Source organism: Triturus cristatus, chromosome 11, assembly GCF_964204655.1.
Source record: "Triturus cristatus chromosome 11, aTriCri1.1, whole genome shotgun sequence".
In the NCBI taxonomy this organism is placed as follows: Eukaryota; Metazoa; Chordata; class Amphibia; order Caudata; family Salamandridae; genus Triturus; species Triturus cristatus.
The window spans coordinates 272,665,085-272,677,410 of record NC_140594.1 but is presented as its reverse complement, the minus strand read 5'-3'; the positions used below and the strand labels follow the sequence as shown (position 1 = coordinate 272,677,410).

General features: G+C 44.0%; 1 pseudogene; it reads right to left on the bottom strand.

Annotated features, from left to right (window-relative positions):
* Positions 1 to 2,014: 2,014 nt before the first annotated feature.
* Positions 2,015 to 12,326, bottom strand: part of LOC146784005 (2'-5'-oligoadenylate synthase 1-like) — a 48,440-nt pseudogene continuing 38,128 nt past the window's right edge.

Below are 12,326 nucleotides of genomic sequence, written 5' to 3'. Positions count from 1 at the left end.
TGTAAATGTGTATTTTTATCTGGATTCGCTAATGATTATTTTTTAAATAATCCAATAAAATGAGAATGCACTGCTTTGCCAATGGTTGTTTCACTCACAGTGAATCTGGAATTAATAGTGCAAAGTCAGAGTCAAAATAGGTCTTGACGAGGCCTGGGAGAAATTTTAATTATGCCAGCGTAATCAGAGTCATTTCAGCAATTATTCATTACTCTTGTGATGTCAAATTAACTAAATTAAGCAATTATGCCAGTTTGAGTATTTAGGAGTAATTTGAAGCCAAAATCCTACAGTAGGAGCACAGGAACGATGAAGTAAGAGAGAATGAGTGACTGATGACTATTGCGGTTCATGTCCTATAGCATTTAGTGGAATTTTCTTAGACCAAAAAGCATCCATTTTGGATGTGAGGATACATTTGGCACTAAGGCAATAGCGCTAAATGCTGGATTACACTTCTCACACAATTACGCATAATTTTGCAGTAATTATGAGTAATTATGCTAGAGAGAGTAATGACAGTTAAGCCCACCCCTGCTCTTGTATCACTTGCTGCCGAGGTTTTTGTGAACTCAAGCATCCCATAATCACCCTGAACTCAGTACTTCATTCATTCTCTCCAGTGCTACTTCAATCCTGGGATACCACCCCCTGCTTCCCCTGCCCCGCGGCCCCCTAGCAGCTTGATTTTTTGGTACATAAAGCTATCATAAACGTCAACGTCGCAGGTTGCAGATTGTTTGCAGGGATATTTGTGCCTTTTGCTGTATATTTCTGTTTATTGCTGTATATTGCTGCTGAAACCAGAAAGAAAATGCAAACAAATTGAAGCCACTTATATTTCAGGTAATTATACCAATTTATTAAAACAAAATAAATATATGTATATGTGCTCCAAAGCTATTCACATCTTATCACATACTCTCTGAATCAGAATTATTCCACAGATTCTTCCAGTATGGGGTCTGTCCCACCATCTTCTGCTCGAAAGCTCTACTGTCCCCATGACGTTCCTGCCAGTGAAGTCACCTTTGAGAGTCTCAAGGGTTCAACTGCATCTACTGTCACTCTGAGTTTCTGCTTCTAATACCTCTGTGCTGTTGCCATGAGGGCCCTTCATCCCACTGGTGGTAACTTTGCATTCCTGCCCCTCTGATATCACTCTTTAAGGTTCTTCCCCCCTATATTAACAACCTGGGACTGTGCTGTCAAGTTACGGTTCTCCTCCCCCAATGCTGCCACACTTGTTTCTCTGACCTATGTGATGTCACTCTAGGATTCTCCTGTTCCAGTGCTGTCACTATAGGGTGCTTTTCACCTTGAACTGTCTTTCGAGGGTTAGTCCACCTATGTGTTGCCACCCTCGGGTCCCCTTGACCCTAGCCTGTTATTCTACGGTTCGTCTGCAGCTCTAGGGCTCTCCCGTCGTCACTCTTGTGCTATTACTCAAGCTTCTTTCTTTCCTGCATTGTCGCACTGTTTTGCTGTCCCTGTGCTCTCGCTATAAGATTCTTCCTTCCCCTTGATGCCAGGCTACAGTTCTCATGTCCATGTGCTCTCATTCTAGGTTCTCCTGTGCCTGTCTGGTTCCTTTAGGGATTTTGCACCCCAGTACTGTCTATTTTAGAGTTCCGCTGCATCTGTCCAGTCGGTTTTGACTATTTTCCATTCATTTCCTACCCCCCAAGTGTTCTCTCCTCTCCTTGCTGTAACTGTAGGCTCATCTTCCTGGTGCTTTCACTCCAGGTTTCTGTCCCCGTGCAATGTCATTGGAGGGTTCTTGTGCCTTAATGTCCCTCTAGGGTTCACCTCTCATTGTGCAGTCACTGTACGGTTCTTCTGTCGTCTTGAAGCATTTTAGGTTCTCCTGCCGCTGCACAGTCACTCTACATTCTCCTGCCTTTCTGCTGACACTCTAGGGTTCTCCTGCCCCTGTGCTCTCACTAGAGCTCTACTGCCCCTGGACTCTCATTCCAGGGTTCTCCTGTCACCGTCCTTTTAAATCCCCTTGCTGTCACTGCAAGTTCTCCTTCTCGTGCGCTGTCACCCTAAGGTTCTCCCATCCCTTTATGGACACGTTTTTGTCCCCCATCCCAATACTGGACTCAAGAGGTTTCCCATGCGCTGTCCTTGTAGTTGCACCAACCCGTAGGCCTACTAATAGGAAGGATATGGCCTTATTGGGGACTCTGTAGAACCCCCGTGTGCTGTGGTCTTCTAGCTCTTGGTCACTGTAGGTCAGGCATTGTTGATCCACGGGGATATGCACACGCTCCTCGATGATCATCTTCAGGTCCTGCACAGACAGTCTGGCTCAGACACAGTAGATTAATGTTCTGCCATAATGGTTTCTCAAAAATAATTTCTTTTCTTGAGGTGCAGCTGGGACCCTATTGAATCGTAATGCCGGCTGAAAAAGTAAGAAGAACTGATTAATATAATTAATGTACAGCAAGAAACGTAGTGCAAGACAATGGGAGTTCTGACAATAGAGGTGAGAATACAGTCTCAAGAGGAGGCCTCATAGTACCAAACTCCATGAGGCAGATTCTTACAAGGGTCTGATCCATTGTGTTCATAGTCACCTATGGGACGGACTTAAATCATAAAATACCTACACAATTCTCTCTTTCAAGATCCTTCCCTGAAATAGCACCCCCTTGATCATCATATCTTCAGAACGTGAATTGTGGAGTGTCACTACGTCTTGAAAATTCATTCAAATAGTGCTTTTCTTACAAGAGCTTCAGCTATATGGCAATACATCAAATGGGGTCCCTCTGGAAGAATCCATTAGGAATGACTGACAGAACACTGCTACCTAGGTAAGAACATATTCAATAAGTATTCCACTCTGGGATAACCCCTTATAGAACAAAACCTAGTACCACTACCTTGTAAGAGAGACTTATCGGAGAATTTGGGAATGTAGTTATTAAAGAGGCTTCTCCATTTACATGTTTTAAAGTCCTTAGCAGCAATGTGTCTTGTAAGGGAGTGTGTTCCCCCCCATAGTAGCCTCTTATATGAGAGATCATTCTACCACAGCATGCAAGAGTTGCTCATCTAATCCCATCACTGCCCCCGTGCAGGTACTGATAAACAAAACATTCCAAAATGAGAAAGGCAAATTAAGATATTCCCTAACAACATGGGAAACTATTGTTACATTTGTATACAACAGCAAAAATTAGTCTGCAGCATGGTTAGAATTTTCAAAGGAAATCCCGTAAAGGTGCCCAGATGTGTTCATTTTCAGGTCGAGCCTGGGCAGCGCATGCGCTGCTCTGCGAGCCATGCTGTATTGCAGTATGTACTTTAAGCCCCGCCCACTCTCCACCCATATTTGTCATTGGCTTGTGTCATTGTCCTTTCTAAATGCTGGCTTCTGATTTGTTAATAGGCTTGTTGGTCTCTCCTTAGTACCGTCTTGTCTTCATTTGTAACCTCCCACGAGGACTGGCCCTTTTACTTCTCTTGTTGCATGGTATGTCCTGTTTGCAGCCTGTGAATACTATTTTCTTTAAGGATTTTCTCCTACTGCAGGTACAACATGCTTTTCTACAAATTCAGCGCGCCATGCGCTTTACAGGCTGTCACACGCACAAGTTTTATATACACGGAAGCCGCTCTGTGTTTCAGTACACCACCCGATTTGATATTTTTTAGTTAATTACTATGGTGCCCGCTTCACTTACATCGTGTTTAGGCAATGCTTGTTTTATTTGTTCCTTTTGAAACCCATTTGTAAAAGGCACAATCAAATTCCCAGACGTGATGTACCAAGGGCTGAGGCTCGGGCGTTGGCGTCACGACAAGAACAGTGTGTCAATTTAAAAAAAAATACCAGCAATCCTCACTAGGATGCTCTGATACCAAACCTTGGAGACTAATAGAACATACTACTCTTACCCCACTATTCCGCTGCATTTACCTCTATCCAGGAAAGCTCTAAATTAGCCTGTTCCCAGACTGCTAGACGAAATCTGGGAGACGGGCTAGGCAGCGGTATTTTCCTTTCTCCCTCCCTTCCATTTTACCGGCCTCAAGCTCTAGTTGGCTGCCATGAGCTCAAAGTTTATCCGCTAGGGACTATCTATGCGGACAAGTTTGGAAATTAGGAGGCAGCGTGATCTCACTACATCCTCATAACTGAATGGCCGGTAGGGAATCTGGCTTAGGCATTGATTGGCCAAAAACTTTCTCACATCCTGCGCTGCGGTCGATAATGTGGCGTGCGCTAGCATTTCTGGTCGAAGCAGTATAAGTGAAGCACAAAAGTGAGTGAGGTTACGTAGCGAGAACCTCTCTGGGACCTGGAAAGAGTGAATATTTTGAGGTCGATGTCACGGAGTACTGAGGTAGTCCTGGGAAACGAAGGGGCATATTTACAAGGCGGCGATCACAAATTATCGCCGCTTTTGCAGCCGTTTTCGGCCGAAAAGCGGCGATAATTTTATCGCCTAATTAGCAAGGTCACGCTAACGCGTGAAACCTTGCTTTAGCGCGCTAAATCTTAACGCCCATCTTTGCATCTCTAATGAGATGCAAAGTGGGCGTTCCTGACCTAACATGACAGTAGAAATGTCGCTAAGCGACATTTCTCCTATCATCAAGCCCCGCACTATGAAGCATAGCGGCAAGGAAAGTAGCGATAACTCCTGTTATCGCTACTTTCCTTACGCCTGCTTCAGGACTGACTTAGCCATGATATCCTATGGAAGGTGGATATCATGGCTAAGTTTGTGAGTCCCTATCAACAAGCTAACGCCACATTTCGTGCGATTATCGCTGGGTTTCCAGCGATAATCTCACGTTAGCCAGTTAGCGCTAGGATTTTTATCGCTTTTGGAGATAAGCGTTGCTAATAACACGCTTTCTCAGCGATAAAAATCCACACTAGCCGGCGATAATTATCCTCACGCTAAGAGCGCTGAGCGATAATTATCGCCGGTTGTTGCTGTTATGCCCCCAAATGATTTATTGAAGGCAGACCGCAACTAAAATTGTTTTTTTGCATGCAATTTGAGAAGCATAACTGTATAACACTGTCTTCCTGGACCTTGTATGAACTTGAACTGCGTTTTGCAATCTGCTGAGTTTGGTGTTTCACATGTGAGGTAAGTCCAGCTCGTGTGGCTTACTAAGTTCTTGCACATAACACAAAGTTACAAACATGGCTTCCTCATTTTCCGCCATTCCGGCTTTTCTCTGTGCTTTTGTTCTTTCGAATGGGCTGTCGGCGCAATGATGAACAAGCATTTGCAATGCAATAGGTCTCGCATTTCCGAGAGTTTAAGGTATTGTAAATGACAATGCCTTTTATTTATCTGTTTTTAAAAACCAACACATAAATGAGAAAGGCATTGTCATTTACAATACCATTAGCTCAAACTCTCGCAAATGTGAGACCTATTGCATAGCAAATGCTTGTTCTTTGTCTCACTGGTTTACACCATTGATGATCACAATCATCAGCAGACAGCAAAAAACGTAGGGCATGATCAAGACATCTAGGTACTGTGACACTTAAAGCTACTCATGATAAAAGTAATCTTGCTTGTATTTTTGGGCAGTGGGGGGGTAAAATGAACAGAAAATGCATAATGAGAGTAGTCATGGCTGTGACTATGCTTAGAGTAGGGGTGGCTGCACCGGCTTGCAGAGCATTGTATTCCTACCACTTTGTTGCAGTCTTTATGTCAGAAAGTGTGTCCACACCCTACAGACAGACCCCCACTTTCTAGCAAAAAATGTAAACGCATCACCCTCTAGCTTTGCCTATAAATGATAGCCTGTACCCATAAACCTCCTTTATCTGTCTCCTTTTGGAGGCAGTCACTCTGTGCTTCCAGTCTCCAGATGAGAGGTCCTGTTTAACTTGTGGATTCTATGTGTGGTGTTCTTCCTTGTGGCTGGCAATTTTCTCTGCTCTGGATACGTTTCTGCTTTTGCTAGCTTCCTGCACTCCTACAGGGCATGAGGCCTAGGTTCATCTGGCAGTGTGTACACCAAGCCTACCTGCTGGCTTGCTTGAGGATGTGTGGTAGCAAGTGCAGTACTTTACCTGCCCTTGCCAGGTGTCTGTGGCTTTCTCATGGACTTAGGCTGGGGTTGTGGTTGTTCTCCGTTGCTATGGTCCTCTGTTATAGATGTGGATCACCCCTTTTAACTTTTTTATATGATGTTTTTACTTATTTATGTTCAATTGTCTGCCTCTTATTGTACACTGTGCTGTGTTCTTTTATGATCGTTTGTGATCGAAATAATTAATGAATGAATAAATGGATCACCCCTCGAGACTAGAATGCTGGGTGTTTGGCATTGGGTGTCCCTCTTCTGTGTGCAATGCCAGGGACCTCTTTGCCAGTGGACAGGTAAATGCCCCACTAAGGTGCAGATTGGACTTGAGCCTCTCACTATACCCCTGCCAGGTATGAGATTTGTGCTCTGTCGCTGTGTTTTTCTGTCACATCACCTCTTGTTATCATACTGTGTGCCCCTCTCTTGTTGTCTGGTACTGTGCTGATGTTTCTCTTCCCTTTCACTGACTACTTGCTAGGAATGAGGCTGGTGCTGGGTTTGCTGTTCTTTACGATGCTGTGTCCCTCTGTTCATGAGTATTGTTCTGCCCAAGCTGGGGGGTGGAGGGGGAGGGGGGGGGGGTGGCGGGGCCATCCCATGAATGCTTGCTGCTGGGTTAGGGGCTAGGGTGTAACTGTTCCAAGTTGGACAGGCTCCTTCTGTTCAAACAGATGAGTGTTCTCCTTTTATCCGGTGTGTGGGCTGGACGTAGGCTTCACCTGTGCTCCCTGCTGGGTCTGAGGCTCCTGGTATGTGTGTACCATCTCCTTATTGTTATATTCCATAAAGGTACCCTATATAGGCGCAGGTAACACTGCAACCTTTCACCTATATCCTTCCCTACATTACATACATAATGGTTCATAGGTACTGACCTTTTACCTAGATAGGACACTGCATTCAGAACGTGGGTTTTTCCCTAATTCGATTCTCATACATTATGCATGTGGCTTCTTGGAAGAACAGCAGGACTGACATCTCTGTATAAAGTTCAGGCCCGACGTCATCCTTTAGGCTGACACAGTAACACAGCAAGTTAGGACCCCTGGGGAGACCTATGGGTATATATACATCATGTCTTGCTTAGAAAGACAGAGGAGACAGTGACTTCCTGGCTGACACACTGACAAGAGACGCTGAGGTTCCTGCATGCAGATGCTCCAGCTAGCAGTGGTCTAACATCCCTCGCGGGGTTTCCAACTTGAAACCAGGACGGGGTCCCATATTCTCTCATTCTCAGGTAATGGGCTTGACTAGAACCTAGAGGGATTCTTGGCATAACACCTACATATGCTAGGTACATCTAGTTAGGGAGGCATCGTAGGAGTATGCACTTTATATCATGTGTTTTATGTACATGTATATATTCATGATTTCTGCAAGATGGTAGAACTATACCATCCCTATACTTTTGTAGTATTGCTAATCATATATCTCTGCAACTGTCTAATGGTTGTTGCAGCTCATCTCGTCTACACTAGAAAAACAACTGTTCAATAAACCTTTATTGACAAACGCCCAGTATGTTTACTCTGTGTACCTCTGAGACAAACTAAGTGAGCACGAGTGACTGAGCAAAAAGTAGTATATTGTTTCCACGATCCTGGGGGATCAGGGTTGTCATGTTCTGAGGTTGGCAAGAACTATTCTCTCCCCAATAGAGGAGATTCTAGTGGCACTGTGAGCTAGCTGATAGAGACAGGCTAACGTATCCGGTGGGGCTGCACAGAATCAGTCTGCCACCAAACCCACAGTTTATGTTATCCAAAAAGCGCAGATCCTGTATAGGGCATATAGGAACTACACAACATGGTGCTGCCAACATTGGTTGGGTACTTATTTAACAGTCGAATCTGAGTAGTTCAGTCATGCGTTTCTCAGAGACCCCTACTCACGAAACCCCAGAGATGTCTGGAGTGGTTGGGCACATACTACACCACAGATCAGTAGGCTCAAAAATGTCATGGGATTCCTTCATTAGCAGTGTTACCAGGCGTATTAAGACAAATACAGAACAAGTATAAAGCAGAGCCTGCTCTGAACTTAGAGATGAAGTTACTGGGTAACTATGCCCAGGTATCAGCTATAATATTGGCTAATATTAAAGAGGAAGCAGCTTCAGTGGCTATTCACCAACGCTTAAGGGAGTTCAGTCCTTTAGAACAGGAACACAAACATCTGAAAATAATTGAAACTGCATATGCAGAATTAGGCAGAGACAGTTTGGGTGGGAAAGCATTGAAACCACAACTGATGGGCAGTTCTGAAAAGAACACTTCCAAGCAGACACCTGCTTCAACTAAGAAGAAGTGGGACAATAAACAAGCAATTGCAATGCAATAGGTCTCGCATTTGCAAGACTTTGAGCTACTTGCATTGTAAATGACAAACCTTTTATTTGCGTGTTGGTTTTGAAAACATCGAAATAAAAGGCATTGTCATTTACAATGCCAATAGCTTAAAATTTCGCAAATGCGAGACCTATTGCATTGCAAATGCTTGTTATTTTATGTAGATTTTAAAGCGGGTTACTGCTTTTAACACAGAAATCCATTTGTTACCTGCAGTTCATAATTTGTAATCCTTCTGAGAGACCACAGTGAGGTATGAAGGACATATGACTCCTACACCTTGTAACCCTCACTGCCTCATGTAATTCATCTTGTACATTGATTTACACATGTACATGATTTATTGTCAATGTATAACGTGTATGTTATGTAAAGAGCTCCGACACCCTGCACTGCGTTGCATAGTGCCATAAAAAAAAATACTGCTACTGAAATTGTTATTTGTGTAAATACTGGGACAGACCAACCCACCTGACGTTCTTACAGTGCATGCATCTATTATATACAGGGACTCAACAACGGCAAAAGCTGCCTTTCTGAAGTACTTGTGAAGAGATAACATGCTGTGTGCCTTTGTTGCCCCTCCGTGTCATTTACATTTAAGTGTGAGGCTCCAGGCCACCTTCAGTCAGGATATACAAACAAAAGGAGTCCTGATGGCCGCTTAACTTCGGTCCAGCTGGAGGTGAATTTATTAAGGCTGGAAACGGGGTGCTGGCTATTACGAGAATTATTGTTGCAGTGTGTACAGCCAGTTAGATGAGATTCAAGAAAGAACAGAGAAACATGTCTAACCTACCTAAAAGGCTAAACCCCAAATACAGATTGCATAACATGAAAGAAAATTTTAAGAACCACCTCTCCACAAACAGAAAGGTTGTTTCTTTAAGATTTACTGGAAGATTAGTGCAAGTTATTGGGAACAAAGATAGCCCCAACGCTTTTACTGACTACAGGAAGACTACTGAAAAAAAAAAATCATACTATATGAATCAAACATTGCTCATCGTTACTACTGTCAACTATGATTTTACATTGAATAAAGCAATCTTCACGTTCTGTTAAAGACATACAATCAAGATGCAGAAAAGGTTGGTTTCTCTAGAGACTTGGAAACATGACTGTATATATTACATTTCCAAGGTATGAAGGAAGTCGACCTACACCACAGAAAGCCAATAATACCTTTATAAATGATTCCGAAATGAAATACTTTTTTTATGCATACAAATATGGAGTCATAAAGCATATAACAGGTGCCTGCTTTATTTCCCCTGCGTCTGATTTTACTTGTGCTACAGAAAGACAGCCTTTACCAGAGCGCTGCAGAGTCGGTGACTCGGGCAGCGTCATTCACCATGTGACAGGAAAAGATAATTTCCATTTGACCCCACTGTTGAAGTGAAAGGGCGAGTGATAATCCTCCAGGTCCACTTCCAAGGAATCCATTGCGAAAAACTCCGAATGCATGGCCCACTCAATGTGAACGCATACCGGTGCTGCATCCACTTACGGCAGACATGTGCCTCCCTTGGGCCTCTGTCTCTCCCACTGGCCACCTTCATCCTACAGGGGGAGCTCGAACACCTGCACAAACTGCCCAATGTTTTACTAGGTCCTCTGAAAGTCCATACCTCCGCTCGGCATGACGAAGCCCCGCTTAATAAATAACTTTATAGCGAGTGCCCCGCCAGAGAAAGTCAAGCTCCGCAGACAGTGCGTTCATTTTTGTAAACCATCAACAGGACGTGTGGTCTCGTGGCACCGCCGTGGCTCCCAGTAAAAACAAACAGGCCTTCATAAAGAACGGAGGCACCACTAAATGCAGATTGGCTATCCTGCTGGGGCAGCGTGTCCTCGGCAGAGCAGTACAAAGCACGCCCCGTCATTACACAGAAGATCGCAGCCGCTACAGGATATCCTTTATCTTCTAGGATGCGGTGGGATTACGACTCACTAATAACTGCCCGTGCCTGCCATCTGTACAGCTCCTTGCAGAGGCACTTCGCCTAGATTGCAGCATGAATAGTGACCTCGCCGACGCAGCTTTGTAAACCCACTCTGCCCTCGCGACAGCTTTACTCAGGCGTGTATCCATTTATTTATTTGCTATTTCATGCAGCGCAGGCTTGACCCAGAGGCATTAAGGGCCCATTACAACAGAGCCAGGAGTACGCTCGTTACCAAATAGAGTAAAACAGTCTATTAGCTTCATAGAAATACATGAACATTCGGTGCTTTAACAATTGTAACAAAACAGTTGCAGAATACAAAGTAAGATGAGAGAACACAGACTAGAGAGATTAAATCAGAACTTAAGAGGGCAAAATGCAATCAGAGATCCCCAATTTAACCTGCGTTTCTAAAAAAAAACAAGCTCTCGCCATTGCGCAAAGGCAGCCGCTTGTTTATATTTGCATCGCATTTTCACTTTAAGTGAAAGCGCGATGCAAAGATAAACACGCGGCCACCCTTGCCAAAGGCAAATAAAACAAGCTGTCGCCACTACGCGAATAATAAAATCAAAAAGCATGCATGTCTGGCCACCGATGTGGAAAGCAGCGCCACTGTTGAGCAGTGTGCAAATGAAACAAAATAGTGCTTGCCGCCTACATATCGAGGACAGTGTAACACTGCAAGCAAACAATCCAGTCCAAATGGGCCATCTAAAAAGGAGACAGGGCGGTAACCAAGAAGCCTCATTTTCAATCAGTGGCCAGCGTTTAACATAAATGATGATGCCAGCCAATCAAAATGATGGGCGGCGCTTCAAGTCCCCTTCAGAAATCTTATCGATTGCAAGACACCTCGCAGAGCGAGGAGCGCATGTGCTCTCCAACGTTAGGCGAGACCTAAAAACAACAAAACTTTAAAGGAAACAGATCTCAATCCCGAGGTAGATCTCCTCCACAGGAGCCCTCCGAAAAGAGGTACAACCTTAGGAATAGGGAAAATGGTAGGAAACCTGACAGGTATCATGATACAGATACACGTTCCTCTTTTTCCTTTCAGGGTTCATCAAAAAACTCCGAGAGGGAAGGACGTTCAGACAGACAAGAAGAGCATACAAAGTCCAGAGAAAAGCAGCACGCTCAAGATTACACTTCTAAAAAAGAAGAGAAGCCAAAGCAAAAGCTGCAGTTCAAAAAGAAGAAAGTTGCAGGTCTAAAGATCAGCTATGGCCAGAATTCTGAGGACTCGACTTCTGAACGGGGAATGGGCTCTGACGATGCTAGACAATGTGGCAGAAATAACAATAGCTCGCCAGAACCTGATGGAATTTCTGGTGACAGCAAACTTGAATGATTATATCACGGTAGAAACACCTGATACTAGGGTAAGTGTTCCACATAAAGTAAATGAAATAACGGTCCAGATGGAGGGGGACAAATGTAGAACAGTGAGAGGTCTCTTTTGGGAGAACCTGACATTTGGCTATGACATTTTATTAGCTGAGCAGGATTGGCTGCCAGCATTCGTCATGGATTGCCCTAAAGGGGAAACTGTAATTTTACCTGCATTCTCCGACCAAATCCCCGGCACTTACAACACACATATGCGCACGAGTGGTCGGTAGCCCAGGCTCCAGCATTATACAAAAACCATGTTAAATGGGATGAGGATCAACCCGCCACATAATTCCCTTAAAAAATACTCCAGCTGCACAGAGGCAATATCCAATAAATCAAGAAGCTAAAAAACAGGTCAGGGAGATCTTAGATCAATTTGAATACCAAGGGGTGATTGAAACTTGCACCTCTCAAATGAACAATACTTTGTTTCCAGGCCAGGCAGGAAACCGGACAACTCATATTGTCTAGTTTCAGATTACAGATATTTAAACACAAGCAATAAGACATTTGCAGTCCAAAATGCACACAGACCGCATTA